Raw genomic sequence first — 18,736 nt, forward strand, 5'->3', positions numbered from 1 at the left:
GAGCTACCAAAACAAAACAAAGGTTACATCTTACCATAAAATGTTGCGTGTGATTTTAACGACTTTAGAATATACTGTTCCACTGCCATAAAATTAATTCTTGATGTGTGTGTATATGCAAAATGTATATACAGTACCAATATTTCAACACATGGCCAAATTAAAATATTGAAAATAGTATAACAACTTATAAATTGTTCTTTTATAAATCTTAACTTTACAAAGCAGGGAGCAGCTGAAATAAACATTAAATATTCACAACTCTATTTTGAAATATAAAATAAAAGAGCATGGAGCTAGCTGCTCTCGCTGTTCGTCACCTATGCATATAGCCCTCCCAAGTGATTCTGCAGTTGCCACACAGTGGGGGCCTCCAGGCCTGTTAGATATCTGATTCCTGTGCTCTGCAACATGTCTAACTCCCCCACCAGCAGAGCTCAGGGTCATTCTTAGGTCATGGTGGTTAAAGATGGCTGTCAATGCACTGCCTGGGCTAGGTTTCAAGTCTCCTTTATCTCTGTTACATTGCTGATTCCTATTGATAGCTTAGGAAATCAACCACACCATCCATATGCACCTTAATGGTGTGCTTTGTAGCACCAAAGTGACTGGATTAAAAGCTCGGTGTGCTGTGTTTGAAAGAATCTGTTACCGTTTGAAAGCTAAGAACTGGAACAAATATACTTTCACCTGAATAAACAGTTATGGTTCTATGGTGCCTTGCAAATTTAAAAAAGGGGGGGTTGTAATAAAACGAGTTGGAACTAGCTGATCCTGCCTTTTCTCAATGCAAAAGTAATTATTACTCAGTCAAAAATATGCAGTGAAAAGAGTAATTGCATAAGAAGCCATTATGATCCTGAGAGTATCCACCTGGTGTTTTTATTTTGATGAATACCCTTTTGGATCCCTATGGATGCGCAACTTAATGTTTGTCACAACTCCCTATGGCTAAGGAGAAAGACAAGCCTTAATTGTAAATTTGCACATGCTTTATTGCAATGCAATGGCATGAACACATTTAACAGGATTGTCATTCCATTTAATTACTCTGATTTTGACATGGACCTACCACAGATAAAATTGATGGCATGAGTTATGAGCCCATAAAAAATCACAGCCTTCTCTTCAAGGGGTGAGTATGAAGGTGTTCTTTCATATTCTGTACAGCTATCTGCGTTAGGTGAAGAAAAAAATAAATGGTAATAGGATAGCCATCCTCAAATTGCTTCCTTCCAAACTGAGTTATGCCCGTCACATGACAGTGATGCATGGTCATTTATTTCTTAGCTTACCTGGGTAAGATCTGTGACATCTAAAGAATAATAAACAAATAAATAAGTAGACAAGTCGACAAAAATAGAGAATAGCCTCTGCCAAATTAATCCTGCACTTAATCTCTATTATATTTGCTGTTTCTCAGCTTTTTCTCAGCAATATTTGATGGTACTCATTACACTTTAGCCTGAGACATGTGAAAAAAAGGCTCAGGATCTTCTAGACACTAAACGGAAGGGGTTTTTTGTTAGATAGGAGGTATGGCAGGGTATGCCAGAAATTTTAAACACAGTAAGCAGTCAGCAGCTCTGTTCGAGTGAGAGAGGGGTGGGGCAGCTACTGGTATCTTGGCATGTGCTGCCGAATAGGAAGGTGCCAGATACTAGCTAGAATCAAGCGCTGGTTTTCTCTTCCACGTGTTGAAAGAAAAGCTTTAGCAGCACAACACCAATGTTTTATGTACCACATTAAATTGTCTGCTACTTGAGTTCATTTTCCACATTCTTGTTTATGACTCACTAACAAAAGAAGCTAATGTCTTCTTAAAATAATTCCATAAGCCTCCCTCCTCTGTCCATGGGGAAAAAAGCCCAAATTTCTAAATACATCTATAATTCGATTACCCAAATAGATGATGAATCAAAGCATCTCCTTCTTCGGCCTTTTAAACTTGAAACTGTCATTGAAAATAGGCTCACATTTATTTGGCTATTGATCAAGTAGAAATCATCAATAAAAATATTATACCATGTGACTTCATCCCAAGATTCCTTTGTCTTTCAATTAAGGAATGGTTTTATGCTAAACCAATAGGGTAAGATAGGAAATTAAATCAATAGATTATAAATTATATGTAAAAGAAAACATCAGGTCACTGCCCTGATACAACAGATTTATTATTAAAGTAGGTAACTCCACAGCAATTCACTACATTCGTTTTTCTAAAGAGGCAGAGAGAGATCAATGATAACTTTGGCTTGCTGTTGCTTTTAGTGGTTCATTTATAATAGCTACTTATCTCCTATTATTTTAGCTTGCTATAATGATGTCAAGCCAAGAAAAAAAGATAATCACCATTATGGGAATATATATTTAATTCAAGTCTGACTGACTATTCCTTAACCTGATTCATGTATTTTGTACAGTGGCCAGAAATACTCTATAAAGGCAAAGTGATTCTTGGGTACACATAAAAACTCCATTATACATTATACCTTAGGGTTAGAGTATAAAAAATCTGGCAGTTTGGGCTGTAATTTCATAGGCATGTTGAACAAACACATTGCAAGGCCCACCCATAGCCCACCAGCCCAAACCTGCTTGCTTCTGTCAACATCAAGAATAATAGCTGAATCCCAAATGGACCCATTGGCCTCACTATGTTTCCTGGAAACGATCTTTGACAATATAAAGCACATTTTTGCTCCAGACATGCAAATGGACCCATACTCCATTTGTAGATTGCAACCACCTTGTCATTCTTGAATTAGTTTCCTACAGGCTTCCAAAGGCTGTCTCAAATGAAAGAGAATAAACGCACCAATTTCTTCTGATGAGACTGAAAGAGAGGATCTTCACCAATTAATGCCCTAGAGATTTTCTTCCAGGGAAACTGGGATTAAATAAATATTGAATCAGGGAGGGATCCCCCACCACTATTTCTTAGTGCTACAGGAATGATAAATTTTTAAAACTCATGTCTTGCCCTGGCTGGCTTTGCTCAGTAGTTAGAGCCTCGGCCTGTGGACTAAAGGGTCGTGGGTTCAATTCCCAGTCAAAGGCACATACCGGTGACTCCACTCCTGCTTGCCCCTGTTGGTTGTCTTGTTACTGATCACTCCAGATTCTCTACACTTCTGAATTGCACTATTGGTGTTGAAATTGCACATGTGATTTCACTCTATTTAAAAGTAGAGGTCACTGCCCTGGCCAGTGTGGCTGGGGGTAGTGCCATGCATTAAAAGGTTGCTGGTTCAATTCCTGGTCAGGGCACATGCCTGGGTTGCAAATTTGATCCCCAGTAGGAGGCATACAGGAGGCAGCCAATCGATGTTTCCTCTCTCTCCTTCTCCTTCCTTCTCTAAAAATCAATTTTTTTAAAAAAGTACAGATTACTAATATTCAGAATGTATACAGAAATCCTAAGACTCAACAACAGTAAAACAAATACCCAATCAAAAAATGATTGAAAACTTGAATAGACATTTCTCCAAAGACATTACACAGATGACCAATAAGCACATGAAAAGATGCTCAATATCACTAATCATCAGGGAAATTCAAATCAAAACTACAACAAGAGAACACCTCACACTCATTAGGATGATTACTATTAAAAAAACAGACAGACAAAAACAAGTGTTGGCAAGGATATGGAAAAATTGAAACTCTCATGATAGTGAGAGTATAAATTGGTACAACCAAGTTAGAAAAAAGTTTGGCAGCATCTATTAAAGCTAAACAGGCAGTGTACTTGGCAGTCCCGGATACATCTCATGTTTCAACAGTGTTTGGATGGAACAGACCCAGGGATGCTCCTTCTTCCAGCCTCCAGCCATTCTCCTGCATCTTATCCAGTCACCACCTTCGGAACCACCTCCAGAACCAGCCAACACATCGCATTTTTTTCCTACCTTAACTCCTTATTGCCAAACAACCATGAGCTCCCAAATTTGTCAGGATTATTCCAAGGTAGGGTCAACCACCTGGCCAATCTGCAGCTGCAGGCCTCCCACACCTACCTCTCTCTGGGCTTCTATTTCAACTGCAACCATGTGGCTCTCGAGGACGTGGGCCACCTCTTCAGGGAGTTGGTGGAGAAGAAGGGCAAGGGCGCTGAGAGTCTCTTAAAGTTGTAAAACAAGAGCATTGGCCACATTCTCTTCCAAGATGTTCTGAAGGCTCCCAAGATGAATGGGGCAAAACTCAGGACACCATGGAAGCCGCCCTGGCCTTGGAGACGAACCTGAACCAGGCCCTCTTGGAACTGAAGACCCTGGGTTCTGCCCACACAGACCCTCATCTTTGTGACTTCCTGGAGAACCACTTCCGGGGCAAGGAGATGAAACTCATCAAGAAGATAGGCAACCTGACTCACCTCTGCAGGCTGCCAGCCCCCAGGCTGGGCAGGGCGAGTATCTTTTCCAAAGGCTCACCCTCAAGCACATCTAGGAGCCTTTGGAGCCCAGAGCCCTTTGAGAGGCCCCTCTGCATCCCCTAGTCTCTGGCTTTTACCTGAGCCTCTTCCCAAAACTACTAGCCATTCTTTTAACCACCCTGAAGCCCTCTCCCATGCCTTGGACCAAATACAACAATAAACCTTTTTGCAGCAGTAAAAAATATATAAATTTAAAAAAATAAAGCTAAACATATGCCTAGCCTATGATCCAGAAGTCCTACTCTTAGGAATCAAAAGATATAAATGCATATTCTTGAAAGAACATTGTCAAAGACATCAACAAGAATGTTCATAGCAGCTTTACTCAAAATAGCCAAATATTAGAAGCAATCCAAATGCCATCACAGTAGGATGGACAAATGAAATGTGGTATGTTCATACAATTAAATACTGTACAGTGACTTTAAAAAGAAATAAATTAGGGGGAAATAAGAGATCAACTGAAGGACTTATATGCATGTATATAAGAGTAACCAATGGATGCAAAACATTGGGGGGTGAGGGCATGTATGGGAGTGGGGTGGGGGGGCAATGGTAGGATATGTACACATATAATATCTTAATAAAATAAAATAAAATCATAAATAAATAAATAAATAAAAAGAAATAAGTTATTACTAAGCATAACAGGAATGAATCTTACAGATATTACATTAAGGGGGAAAAGCCATACAGTAGCTATTGTATGATTCCATTGATATGAAATACAAAACAGATAAGACTAATACAATGGTGGAAGTCAGAAAGTGAGAGATCTAGATTATATCTAATTAACTGCCCTGAAAAATGTACTCCCCCTGCAGTGAAGTCAACTTTTTAAAGTGCATACATAGCCTGGCTGGCATAGCTCAGCAGTTGAGCATTGACCTTTGAACCAGGAGGTCACGGTTTGATTCCCAGTCACGGCACATGCCCAGGTTGTGGGCTTGATCCTGGGCATGCAGTGTGGGGTGTGCAGCTGATCAATGATTCTCTCTCATCATTGATGTTTCTATCTCTCCCTCCCTCTCCCTTCCTTTCTCAATAAATCAATAAAAAATATTTTTTAAAAATAAAATAAAGTGGCCCTAGCCAGTTTTGCTCAGTGGATAGAGCATTGGCCTAAAGGGTCTGGGGTTCGATTCTGGTTAAGGACATGTATCTTGGTTGCAGGCTCCTCCCAGGCCCAGGCCCTGGTCAGGGCTCATGCAGGAGGCAACCAATCAATGTGTTTCTCCCACATCTATGTTTCCCTCTGTCTTTCCCTCTCTTCCACTCTCCCTAAAAATCAATGGAAAAATATTCTTGGGTGAGGACTAACAAAAAAATAAAGTGCACACATGTGAAAACATTCAGATCTTAACAAATCCTATAAAGCAGTGCAACATAGTTCACAACATTTTTCTCACAAAATTTCAAACGTGAGCCATTGTACCATACTTCTCTCTAAAACTGAGACTTTAAGGGAGCCCCTAGTTCCCCTTTCTATGTTCTGTTTCTACCTAGAAGACCCTTTGACCTCCCATCCTCTCTCACCCCCACTAAACCCCAAGCACCAACCCTTCTCTGACCTTCCACCCCCTGTCAAAACAGAAAAGACTCTAGTATCACTTATTTACACTTTTTGATTGACTGATTGGTTACACTTTAGTTTCAATGAGCTTTAGTCAGTATGTTAATTCAAGCAACATTTCTATTTAAACCATTGTACACCTCATTGTATAATGAAAGATCAGTTCTCCATTGAAGAGTTTTGAGCTTCAATTTAGTAAGCAAATAAGAAAATATTTTGGAAACAAGGAAAGAACTTGAAATCACACTTTGTGTTCCTAACCCTGGGGAGTCATGAGCCACAGTAGAATAGCTGACAGGCTACAGAAAAAACAACAACAAAGAACTGTTCCCTCATTCACTCACTCATTCACTCGTTCATGCATTCAACATTTATCAAGTACCTACATGTGCTAGGTATTACAAACAGAAAGAATAAATGATGAATAATATGGCCTCTTTCCTGAAACAGTTTCCAAAGAAGAGTCACAAATAGAATTTAAAAAGTAATAGAATTTGCAGTCCCACAATGAGCGGTGCTCTGACAAACAGAAAATGCTAGAGGACAGGGGAGCCGGCACTCACGCTCCCTCTTCCTGGGTCATGTTTCACAGAGCACAGACCCATGGCTCAGCTTGTAGGAATGTGACAAGGCAAAAGGCAGAGAAGGGGCCAAAATGGGTTCCCTAGTCTTCTGGCCAAATGGGAGAGGGAGGGTTACCTTTCTTGTGCAGAGGGAACTGAAGGCAGCAGGGGAACGCCATGGCCAGTCTCCCCTGCAGCCACAAACATAAAGACAACTTAAGCTGTGGAAGCAGCTGGGCCCCTTCCCTTCATCTGCAGTCACGTGGGGAGGTCAGTTGATGAGCAGCCTTGCCAAGATGCCCTTAGCCACTTGTAGGGGAGGACAGGTGCGAGCACTGTCATACAACTCCACACTCAGACTACACTTGTGTCAGGATGCATCAGGGGAACGTAAGTTTTATCTGTATCCGTTAAAATACTTATCGTTTGTTTTGCTCTATTGTGGGTCTTAAAATTTCAAAGACTCGTTAGTGTAAAATTTAGAATAACAAATAGAAAAGGTTGGTAGTCAAGTAATGTCTGTGCCTCACTGTAGCAGTTGAAGGCTTATTTCTGGAAGCTTGCCGAAGGCAGAGACTTTGTCCCTAAATTCTAACAAAGCCAGGTTATATACACAATACCCAGAGCTGCCCTGCACCCCCTTTGTTCAATTTATTGGCCTAAGCAACTTTAATAGACTTTTTAACTCTCCCCTTGTCCCAAAATTTGCAGGTGAATAGGTTGTGTCATGAAACATATTTGATCTTATCTTAGTGCCTAATAGTTTTATATCACACCCATATTTTCTGGGGTTCTAAAACACAGCCCTCAAGCCCCTATTATTCCAATCTCTGAGAATGTAAGAATTAATATTCATTCTTTTTCCCTTTTTTATCTTCACAGAAGGATATTTTTCCATTGATTTCTTAGAGAGAGTGGAAGAGAGAGGGAAAGACAGAGAGAAATATTGATGTGAGAGAAACACATCCATTGGTTGCCTCTTGCATGTGCCCTGATCAGGGCCTGGGCCAGGGAGAATCCTACAACTGAAGTGTGTGCCCTTGACCAGAATCAAACCCGGGATCCTTTGGTCCACAGGCCAACATTCTATCCACTGAGCAGGTGGTTAGTTATTTCCCAGTACCCATTCTCTCTTTCCATTTTAAATGGCTGATGGCCAGCCATGAGAGACAGCATATCCTAGTATCCTCTGCAGCTGGGTATGGCCATATGACTACGTTTACCACAATAAAGTGTGAGTGGAAGTGATGTATGCCACTTACAAGTCATTTATAGGAAATTGCTTGTCTTTTGATTTCAGTCTATCCCTCTTCCTAAAAACGTGAGTGGAAATATGGAAGTAACACAACTTTAACCATGCAGACAAGACCTAAGGAATGTTGGAAAAGCAAAAATGGGAGAAACCCAGATTGTGAATGACCTCATGGTGAAGGCAGCCCACCAGTGTGGGCTCTTACATTCCTCTGAAATTTTACACGCAAGAGAATGAAACTTCAGCCATATTTGAGCCACTAATTTTTAAGTTTCTTTGTTACAGCCACTTAGCCAGACCATAGTTAATATAAACATTCATTCAATGTCTATTGAGCATTTACTCTGTGACAGGAACTTTATATTTCTGGGGGAAATACCATATAAAATGTGAAGAGACAGAAAAGCTCTCTGGACATGGGTTGCTTATGCTCTGGAAGGAGAAACCAAAAATGTAAAATTACATTTGCAAACTGTGGTAAGTATGTAAAGGAAATAAAGAGGGTTCAAAGTTAAGGCCTCTCTGAGGAAGCATCATGTAGCTAAGCACAAGGTCATAGGGAAAAATGGAGTGGGGGGATTCATCCCAGGTTGCAAGGTCAATGGGGCAAAAAAGAGCTTGGCTTTTGGATGGAAGTCAAGGTGAACAATGTGAGCTGTGTAGCATTATGAGGAAAGGCTCTTCTTAAACATGTGTGTGTGTGTGTGTGTGTGTGTGTGTTACACACATACATGTATATAATAGCATAGACACATTGAATTAAATAGGGGTAAATTATCTTTGCTTTTATAGTTGCTTCTAAATCTATTTTCTTTTTTGAACCAGAAACTTCCTCTAGTCTTGCACTTATTCCAGCACTGAATCTGGAAAAACTGATAATTTTGAGACCCAAAAGAACTCTGTCTGAGTTATACCGTAGCATCCTTAGACTTTCAGATCCCCTTTTTCCTAAGCACACAATCTTCCCAAGGTCATTTCTATCTATTGTGTCCTCCTTTTTCATCATTTCTGATCACAAACACTTGAAAAGCCCCCGAGTTTCTATAATTCTTACCCTCTTCTCTTTTCATTCCCTTGATCTTCACAGGAAAGCTGGGGGTATGAAGTTTATGTTAATATTTACAGACACTGTCTTCTGTAGCAAAAGTCGTCATAAAACCCAAGTCACATGTTGATCACTGTCCCAACCATAATTAAAGGCCTACTCTCAAGGTAAATTGGAGAGAAATATCCACCTCCAATTACTCTATAGGACTTTGATAATAAAATTCTACAAGTTTAAATGTCTAACTAAATTCGAATAAAAATATTAATAAATAATGTGATATGGCATAAATTAGTAATCATTATGTTTCGTAATTATTTGTACACTCCTTCAAAAGGGATGGTATCTTCTCTCTTCAAAATTTTACATCATCCCTGAATAAGTTTTCATTAATGAAGGAGCAAAGTCATGAGACAGGATTCAAATATAAGGCAGCAAGAAAGAAAGCAGAGTAAGGAGATGAGAGAAGTTCCAAGAGGGGGAAGGGATGAGGTTAGTGGAGGTCAGGAAGAGGTGAAGCCAGACGGAATTCCTAGAGCCAGAAGAGCAAATATCTAGGTTCTTCTGAAGGGCACCTGCAGCTGATAGGTACCGAAGCATAACCCACCTCACACAAATTAGATGCTCAGTCAGGAACTGGACTGAATGCCTCCCTATCATTCTGAAATAAAAAAGAAAAAATGAGTGAGAGAGAGAAAGAAGAAAAGGAAAAATTGGGTCAGTCAAACCAGTTGGAGGAAAGAATACATACAACATTATTAAGAATGAGTACTCAGCTGTCAGAGAGAAGGGGGTTGGGGGTTGGGTAAGAAGGGTGAAGGAATTAAGCAAAGAAAAAAAAAAGAAAGAAAGATTCAAGAGAAACCAAGATGGCGGCATAAGTAAACACCTAAACTGCTGCCTTGCACAACAATTTCAAAACTACAACTAAAAGACAAAACGGACATCATCCAGAACCACAGGAAGGCTGGCTGAGTGGAAATTCTACAACTAGAAGGAAAGAGAAAAGCAAATTGAGACTCACAGGAGCTGCAGGAGGCAGAGGTACTGAGATGTGCGCAGAGAGGACTGGCAACTGAGTGCGCGGCTCGCTTTCTCAAGCAGGAGGGAGACAAAAGCTCCTGACTGCTCTCAACTCCAGTTCCGGGTGAGACTCTGGGGACCCAGACTCATATGGGGTGAAACTGGACTGTCAGGAAAGAGAATAGCACACTGAGACTCAGAGGAACTGCGGAAGGCAGAGGTACTGAGGCGCGTGCACGGAGAGGGCGGGCAACTGAGTACGTGGTGGCTTTCTCAAGCGGGAAGGAGACAAAAGCTCCCAACTGCACTGAACTCCAGTTCAGGGCGAGACTCTGGGGACCCAGACTCAATCGGGGAGAAACTGGACTGTCTGGCAGCAGGCGAAACTCGAGGGCAGCTTTCTCTCAGAGGTGCTTGCAGCGATTACCACGGGACACTGAGACACAGGGGCCTATTAGGGCAGAGCTGACGGGAAACCAATGCTGTCTGCCCTGCCCTAAAATTCCGCCCCATCCAAGCTGAGCACAGAGGCTTTTGCAAGTCTTGTCTCATAAGGGTGTCTCCAGCACAGAAGTTCTCCAGCGTAGACACAGCTGATCCTCACAGCCAATTGGCCTGGAGGTCAATTCCTCCCAGTGATACCAACAACAATCAAGGCTTAACTACAACAAGACTATGCACACAGCCCACAAAGGGGTGCACCAAGAGTGTCCACCTCAGGTAACTGGGGAGGCTGAGCCACTGAGCCCTACAGGACACCTCGCACACAAAGCTACTCTATCAACTCAGGGAAGCAGCCAAAATGTGGAGACAAAGAAACAGATCACAAATGAAAGAAATGGAGGAAAGCAAATGACTGGATATAGAGTTCAAAACCACGGTTATAAGGTTTTTCAAGAATTTTCTAGAAAAGGCCGATAAATTTAGCGAGACCCTCAAGGATATGCAAAAGGACCAACTAGAAATTAAGCATACACTGACAGAAATAAAAAATATTATACAGAGATCTAACAGCAGACTAGAGGATCGCAAGAATCAAGTCAAAGATTTGAAATATAAAGAAGCAAAAAACACTCAACCGGAAAAGCAAAAAGAAAAAAGAATCCAAAAATATGAAGATAGTGTAAGGAGCCTCTGGGACAACTTCAAGCGTACCAACATCAGAATTATGGGGCTGCCAGAGGAAGAGAGAGAGCAAGATACTGAAAACCTATTTGAAGAAATAATGACTGAAAACTTCCCCCACCTGGTGAAAAAAATAGACTTACAAGTCCAGGAAGTACAGAGAACCCCAAACAAAAGGAATCCAAAGAGGACCACACCAAGACACATCATAATTAAAATGCCAAGAGCAAAAGACAAAGAGAAAATATTAAAAGCAGCAAGAGAAAAACAGTTAATTACCTACAAGGGAGCACCCATATGACTGTCAGCTGATTTCTCAACAGAAACTATGCAGGCCAGATGGGAGTGGCAAGAAATATTCAAAGTGATGAATAGCAAGAACCTACAACCAAGATTACTCTACCCAGCAAAGTTATCATTCAGAATTGAAGGTCAGATAAAGAGCTTCACAGATAAGAAAAAGCTAAAGGAATTCATCACCACCAAACCAGTATTATATGAAATGCTGAAAGATGTTCTTTAAGAAGAGGAAGAAGAAGAAAAAGGTAAAGATAAAAATTATGAACAACAAATACCTATCTATCAATAAGTGAATCTAAAAATCAAGTGAATAAAAAAATCTGATGAACAGAATAAACTGGTGAATATAATAGAATCAGGGGCATAGAAAGGGAGTGGAGTGACAATTCTCAGGGGAAAAGGGGTGTGGGGGGTGCGGGAAGAGACTGGACAAAAATCGTACACCTATGGATGAGGACAGTGGGGGGGAGGTAAGGGCAGAGGGTAGGGTGGGAACTGGGTGGAGGGGAGCTATGGGGGAAAAAAGAGGAACGATTGTAATAATCTGAACAATAAAGATTTATTATATTAAAAAAAAAGAAAGATTCATGGACACCGACAACAGTATGGTGATTGCCAAAGGGAAGATGGAGTGGGAAGAGGTAGAAGAGGGTAAAAGGGGGGGATAAATGGTAATGGAAGGAGACTTGACTTGGGGCAGTAAACACACAATACCATATACAGATGATGTATTGTAGAATCGGGCACCTGAAACCTATTTAATTTTATTAAACAATGTCACCCCAATAAATTCCATTTAAAAAAAAATAAAAACTAACCTTAAAAAAAGATATTTCACCTTAATTGAAATTTCACATCAAATAACCCTCAAATAAAACAAACAAGAAAGAATGAGTGCTCAGGAGCCAGACTGCTAGGTTTAAAAGTAAGCTTTAGTATTGTCTAGTTGGGTGACCTCTCCCTTCAGTTTCCTCATCTTTAAAAGGGAGGTTATAATAGCACCTACACTTCATAGTGCTGTGGAGAGGATTCAAAAGAGCCATGCCCTGCAACATGCTTAGCCCAGTGCCTAGCACAACATAAACTATCAACAAGCCTCAGCTACTTTTGTACATATAGGCTCAGCTTCAGGAGAATAACTACTCATGATTATAAGATAGGAAAGCTATAAAACAAAATAAAAAATAAGTTCCCTTCTACCACTCAGATAAATTGGTGTTTTCTAGGTGGGCAAAGGACAGAGCCATCTTCAGCTCTTTTAGGTATTCGTTTAGATTTAACAAGGCAAAGGGGTATGCATGAAAAGAGCCCAGGGCTGGGGAAGGAGAGAAAGTGGAATGTGAAGAACCTGTCATCTGGCCCATCTTATACAGATACTTGCTAAATCACATAGCCCAGCTTTCATCGCACCATTCCAGGGCACAGCCCATAGGCCCTAAAAATGCCAAAGCACCATCCTTTGGTGTAACACCTGGCACACGTATCAGGATTCTTAATTGTAAACTAAAGAGACTGACTATTGTTGATTTAATTGAAAAAGGAACACTTGAGTAACTGAAAATGGATAGGAAGACTGGACATCCAGCTTGAGAAATGGAAAGCTTGGCAGCCAGAGCTAAATGTCAATCATAGAGCCAGTCTGGCGAGTAGACAACTGTCCCTGCCCCAAGCCCTGACTCTGCCACCTGCCCTGCCAAACCACTAGAACTGGTTGCTGCTAGACGCCCTCTCCAGCACCTTCACCACGGCTGTGCTGGAAATAGATGAGGCTATTGAGAGCAAAGATACGGCCTTTCTGACTCACAGTAAGAAATTCCCTGAACATGAAAGTTCAGAAGTTGGCCAATCCTACAGAAAAAAAAAAAAAAGAAAAAAAAAAAGAATGAAAGAAATAAAGAAGAAAACTATCTGATGCAATAATTAATGGTACATCCACTGTTTTAACCAATCATTAAATAAAAATTATGCCACAGAAACACAGATATTCTTTATGATATAATGTAAGTGTATTGATGAGTTTGCTTCTGTTTATTTATTTCTTTTGTTTTTTAGATTTCACATATAAGTGAAATCATATGGTCTATGAAAGGAATTAAGGAGTAGAAATTGTCACTTATCAAAATAGTTATGTGGCTGTAAAATACAGCATAGGGAATATAGTCAGCAATACTGTAATAACTATGTATGTGTCAGATGAGTACTAGGGTATCAGGGTGACCACTTCATAAGGTATGTACTAGTAAGTGTATCATCACTAGGTTGTATGCCTGAAATTAATATACTATTGTATGCCAACTGTAATTTTAAAAAATTAAATAAGTTGTCACAACTTGCTAAAGTCTGGATCTCTCTCATAGAAGGAATATTTTTTTATCTAAGATAATGAATTGCAAGTTAAGTCCTGGGAACCACAGGGAACACACCAATGAAGCCAGAATGCTCCCTCAACTTCCATGGTTTCTGAATCAAGCAGCAACAAGGGAGCTAACCTGCCATCGGAGTGGCTGGGGCAGGGCGATTAAGAAGCTTGGCTTTCTTCTTGGTTTTTTCTCTATCTCATCTGTCAAACCATACACAGAATTTCTGAAACGGAAGAAATAAAATGGATTGGCCAGTTTCTCTTTACCCATGGGATAGAAGGGCTCTGAGCAGTCAGTTACCCTTTCTGTAAAATTCATGAAGGTAAACAGGAAGGAAGAAACCCTCTGGCCATATATCTCATTATTCAAACCTACTTGTTCTTAATAACTTTTACATCTTCAGTATTTAAATGTTATTGTAATTAATTACTATAATGACAATAATTAATTATTAATATTATTAATATATCTAGCTTGAGATTCACTTTTGCCTGCAATTCTTTTTTTTAAAATGTTTTTCTTATTGGTTTTTAGAGAGAGAGAAAGGATGAGGGAGAGAGAGAAATAGAAACATGGATTAGAGAGAACCATTGATCCACTGCCTCCTGCACACCCCCCACTGGGGACCGAGCCAGCAACCCAGGCATGTACCCTGAAGAGGAATTCAACCAGTGACCTCTTGGTACATGGGTTGATGCCCAACCACTGAGCAACACCAGCCGGGCTGGCTGCAATTTTAATATCCATTTACCTTCATATTAAAGATGAATGAAAATATTTTTTTACCACTATTGCTGCTGGCACCATGCTGGGACTCAGTTTCTTCACCTGTAAAATAGAAAAACCATATTAGATGACTTCTAATGTCCCTCTTTGTCTTACTTTCTGTCATTCTATAACTAAATAATATTAGAAATATTGTCATGTTTATAATTATGCCAAGTCCTTGTTCACTTATAAAAGTTAGAAAAGTAGAAGGAAGCAAAGTTATGCTCTTCTACATATAACCCTTAATCTGACTTCGTGTCAATTGAGTTCTGAGAATAACTGGCTTCTAAAGACTGTCCCTTTTTAGGCCTCATCATATATTTCTTCAAATTCTTGGTGAACCCACTTCCTCTGCTTATTTTTAGTCAATAAGTGCTAAGAAGTAAACTCTGAAGATTAGCCCTTTTGGGTGAACATGAACAGTTGTGGGGTTTTTTCTTCATTAAATGTAGGTTGTGACTAGGTTTGCAGTACATAAAACAACCAAATGAAAATTGTGGGGCTGAATATCATGCACTCAGATGTTTCCAGCCATATGGATATTAGCTTTCATACAGACAAAATATCTATATTAAAAACTGAATATTTCCACCCTAGCCAGTCTGGTTCAGTGGATAGAGAGTAGGCCTGCACATCTAAGGGCCCCAGGTTCAATTCCAGTCAAGGGCATGTACCTTGGTTGTGGGCTCCTCTCTGGCCCTGGCGCCCTGGTCAGGGCTCCTGCAGGAGGCAACTAATCGATGTGTTTCTCTCACATCAGTGTTTCTCTCTGTCTTTCCCTCGCTCTTCCACTCTCTCTCTAAAAGCCAATGAAAAGCCCTGACTGGTTTGGCTCAGTGGATAGAGCTTCGGCCTGTGGACTGAAGGGTCCCAGGTTCGATGCCAGTCAAGGGCATGTACCTTGGTTGCAGGCACATCCCCAGTGGGGGGGTATGCAGGAGGCAGCTGATTGATGTTTCTAACTCTCTATCCCTCTCCCTTCCTCTCTGTAAAAAAATCAATAAAACGTATTTTTTTTTTAAAAGTCAATGAAAAAAATATCCTTGGGTGAAAATAAAATAAAATATAAAATAAAATAAGGCAAATTAAAAAAATGAATATTTCCATTTTTATCCACATATTGGGTGTGCTACAGACATAATTTGTGAGTGAATATAAATGGTTTCTTTCTTCTCTCTGCAAAGAATTCCCTTAATCAATTAGTGTCAGATATGGAAAAAGCCTTTTATTGTTAAGTAATCCCCTCATTGACTTTATTGTTAAATTTGACCTCTCTCTAGCTTTGTTTTCACTCAAATATTTGTCATTTGCTTATTTCCCCAAGAATGCATAGTCACAGTTTACATGTAAGTCTGGTGTTAAACAGTCAGTTTCTCCAGCTCTCCAATTCTTTGCCAGCAAGCAATTACCCACTCTAGTACCTCTATCAACAATGATAACCTGGTCACTCTGTACAATTTGTGTGGTTGGCCCTGTGGGGAAGCCCTACAGCAAAGTGGGTAAGAGTTTGGGCTCGGGTTCAGTGGACACGTTACCTAATATCTTGTAACCTCTCCATTTCCTTATCTGTAAAACAAAAATAATAAAAATGCCTTCTTCTTGGAGCTGAGTAAAGATGAAATGACTTAATGTAGGTGAAACATTTGGCATAGCATTGGAAATTACTTGGCTCAGAGTAGTCCTGAGTCAATACCAGGTTTTCAGCATCCTGAAAAACCACATACATTTTAGAGGATAAAACTTAAAAGGCAACAAGAACAACTACCTTCGTTTGTCATTTAAGAATCTGAAAGTAGAGGAAGGTATAGAAAGGTTAAGTGTGGAAAGGATAGCTGTGCTACAGGGATTATCTTTTTACCTTACTGGGAGTCAAGGGCCCTGCCCTCAAGAAGCTTCAGATCCTTTGGGGGAGTCAAAGACTGACGGTCCGGTTCCTGGTCCCTGTATAAAAGGTGAGTTCCGAGAAGGGTCTCAGCTGAAGGAGTGGGAAGTAGTACAGAGAACTTCCTAGAAAGAAGCGAGACTTGAGGCAAGGCCAGGGTCGCCTCTGCGAGGGAACAGGGAGAGGACAGTGAGCAGGATGCTGCCCAGACGGGGGGAGCCCTGGTCTCCCAGAGGCACCCAGCGTTTACAAACTTCTACTCATCACCCTTGCAACCCACCTCGACCCGCCCAGGCATCTCCGCGGAACTAGGAGGGGAATGAATGGTACCCAGTTACACCGAGTTTGAAAATATCTGGGAGGATGGGGCCGGCAGAGAGGAAAATCTCCCTCCCGCTTTCGAGTCTGAAGAACTTGAACTAGGGGGGCAGGCTTCCGACGTGAATGTGTTATCTTGGGGCGAGAAGCGTTCTGTCCGCCGCGGGTGGAAGCCGGAGGCCCTCACCTGGGGAGCCAGGCCGCCCTCCCAGCCCGGCTTCCCCTTCCCAGGAAACCCTGGGGAACCCTGAGGCCTCGTGGCCCCTTGGGAGGAGCCCCGATTCAGGCTCCATTCACTGTCATCCCACCCGGCTCGCTGGGCCCGCACCCCGAGGAGGCCCTGGTGCTGCGCCCTCCCCGCGGCGCGTGGGTCCCGGGGAGACGCGACAGGGAGCGGCGTCCGCTGCAGAACGCAGAGAGAAGGCGGGAAGCCGAGGAAGGAAAGTGGTCTTAACCTTGGCGTCGCGGCTCCCTTCCTCCTGCGGGCCCGCAGGGCCGGGCGTCCTCCCGGGGCGGGCGCAGCGGCCGGGCCGCCGGAGAGGCCGGCGCTGAATCGCGCGCGACGCCGAGTTCCCGCGGCCGCGCTGCCCCCGCGAGCCCGGCTCCCGCGCGCTCCTCGGGGTGACCCGTTCCCCGAGCCGTGCTGCCCTGTCTCAGGAGTGGGGAGCGTCCCTGCGGGTTCAAACCATCGCTTCCTGCATTGTTCTCAGGGTTCTGCGGCGATTTCTCTCTCTCAAAGGGAAGCGGGTTATCATTTGTAAACAGCACAGCCAAGACCATCCCAGTCTAAAAAGAACAAAAGTCACTCGATAATTTCCCCTTTATTTTCTGTTGCAAGCAGTTGCGTGTCTGTTAGGCTTTGCACTCTAGCCTAAAGTGAAGACGCAAAACAACCTGATTTCTAGAGATTAGCCTTTGAGACTGGATAGTTCATGAACACATTTCCAATCCTAATGGACGGTTTAAAAAATTGGAAACATATTGTGGTTGTGGCTGGAAATGTTGAAAAAGAGACTTTGGTCTTTTCATTTATTGCCCATAAACCCAAAATGCAGTCTTTTGGGAATAGTTTGCAGGATGTAATGGGGGTTGGGATGTCTCCCCACCACCACCACCACCACCCAAAAAAGGCCACAGTGTTCCTTGGCTAGAGTCTGCGGAGCAGAGTTGCTTGATTGATATTTGGTTTGCAGTTCTGCCATCGAAGGTCAGCTACAGTTGATGACCGGTGTTATTAAAAATAAGGATCTATAACTCCGGGGATTCCAGTTCAGCTTTTCAAATACTGACAGCCACACATGCCCCTCCGGGCAGCCGGTTCTGTCTGCTGCCATCAGTAGAACCCCACGGAGGAAAGGAAATGTAGAAAGTCGTGTTGCAAGGAAACTTTATTTTCATTGTTTGGGCTGGTGTGTGTGTGTGTGTGTGTGTGTGTGTGTGTGTTAGATACATACCAGTAAGTGGGTTGTAGAGAAAATTAACACATAGAGACCAGAACAATCCAGGAGGCTATGCTGTGCCACAAACCAACCAGAAACAAATAGGAAAAGATTCAGGGCTAAGACACCTCCTGGACTATTTCTTGCATCTCTAAGCCCTTTCCAGCTGATACCTCTTGACAATTTAATGGAGATGAACTTGGGTGCAGGCAACTTCTCTCTCATTTATTCTCCCCCATCTGTAGTTAAAAACAACAACAAATGTATGTGTTGAATCTTACCTGCTCTATTTTTTGTCTTCATATTTTAAGAACATATGTATTTAACAGCAAGTAGCCCAACATTGGATTGTTCAAACAAGATGGCAGACACATTCAACTGGTATTCAGTAATCCTGATGGCCTCAAAATAGAGGTCTTGGCTAGTAAACCAGAAGAGGAAAAACATAAACAATATCCAGCCTGAAACAAATCACATAGAATAAATGAGAGAGGGCAAAATCAAATCAGGAATTCAGAGTTCAGAACTGCATTGGCCTCGGGTTCTAAGCCACCGTGGTTTTACTATGGGCTCCAATTCAGACCCATCCACCTCCGGATGCCTTGTCTTTCTGATTCATTAAATAAGAGGTTGGGTAATGGGTCCTTTTCAGT

The 18,736-nt window shown here is 41.8% G+C and overlaps 1 protein-coding gene and 1 pseudogene across 2 annotated transcripts in view; one reads left to right on the forward strand and one right to left on the reverse strand.

The window, feature by feature from the left end:
- The window catches only part of SKAP2 (src kinase associated phosphoprotein 2), a 298,781-nt gene extending 281,607 nt beyond the window's left edge, over positions 1-17,174 (reverse strand). Inside the window, exons 1-3 of the mRNA XM_080663559.1 lie at positions 17,100-17,174; positions 16,303-16,385; positions 14,428-14,504 (exon numbers count right to left, since the gene is read on the reverse strand). The gene's annotated coding sequence lies outside the window, so the exon portion shown is untranslated. The remainder of the gene's footprint in view (positions 1-14,427; positions 14,505-16,302; positions 16,386-17,099) is intronic.
- Positions 3,810-4,449, forward strand: LOC308246892 (ferritin light chain-like; annotated as a pseudogene). Its single transcript has one exon. The product of its transcript is annotated as a ferritin light chain-like (transcript).
- Positions 17,175-18,736: the final 1,562 nt, after the last annotated feature.

Source organism: Plecotus auritus (genome assembly GCF_963455305.1).
Source record: "Plecotus auritus genome assembly, chromosome: 4".
Classification (NCBI taxonomy): Eukaryota; Metazoa; Chordata; class Mammalia; order Chiroptera; family Vespertilionidae; genus Plecotus; species Plecotus auritus.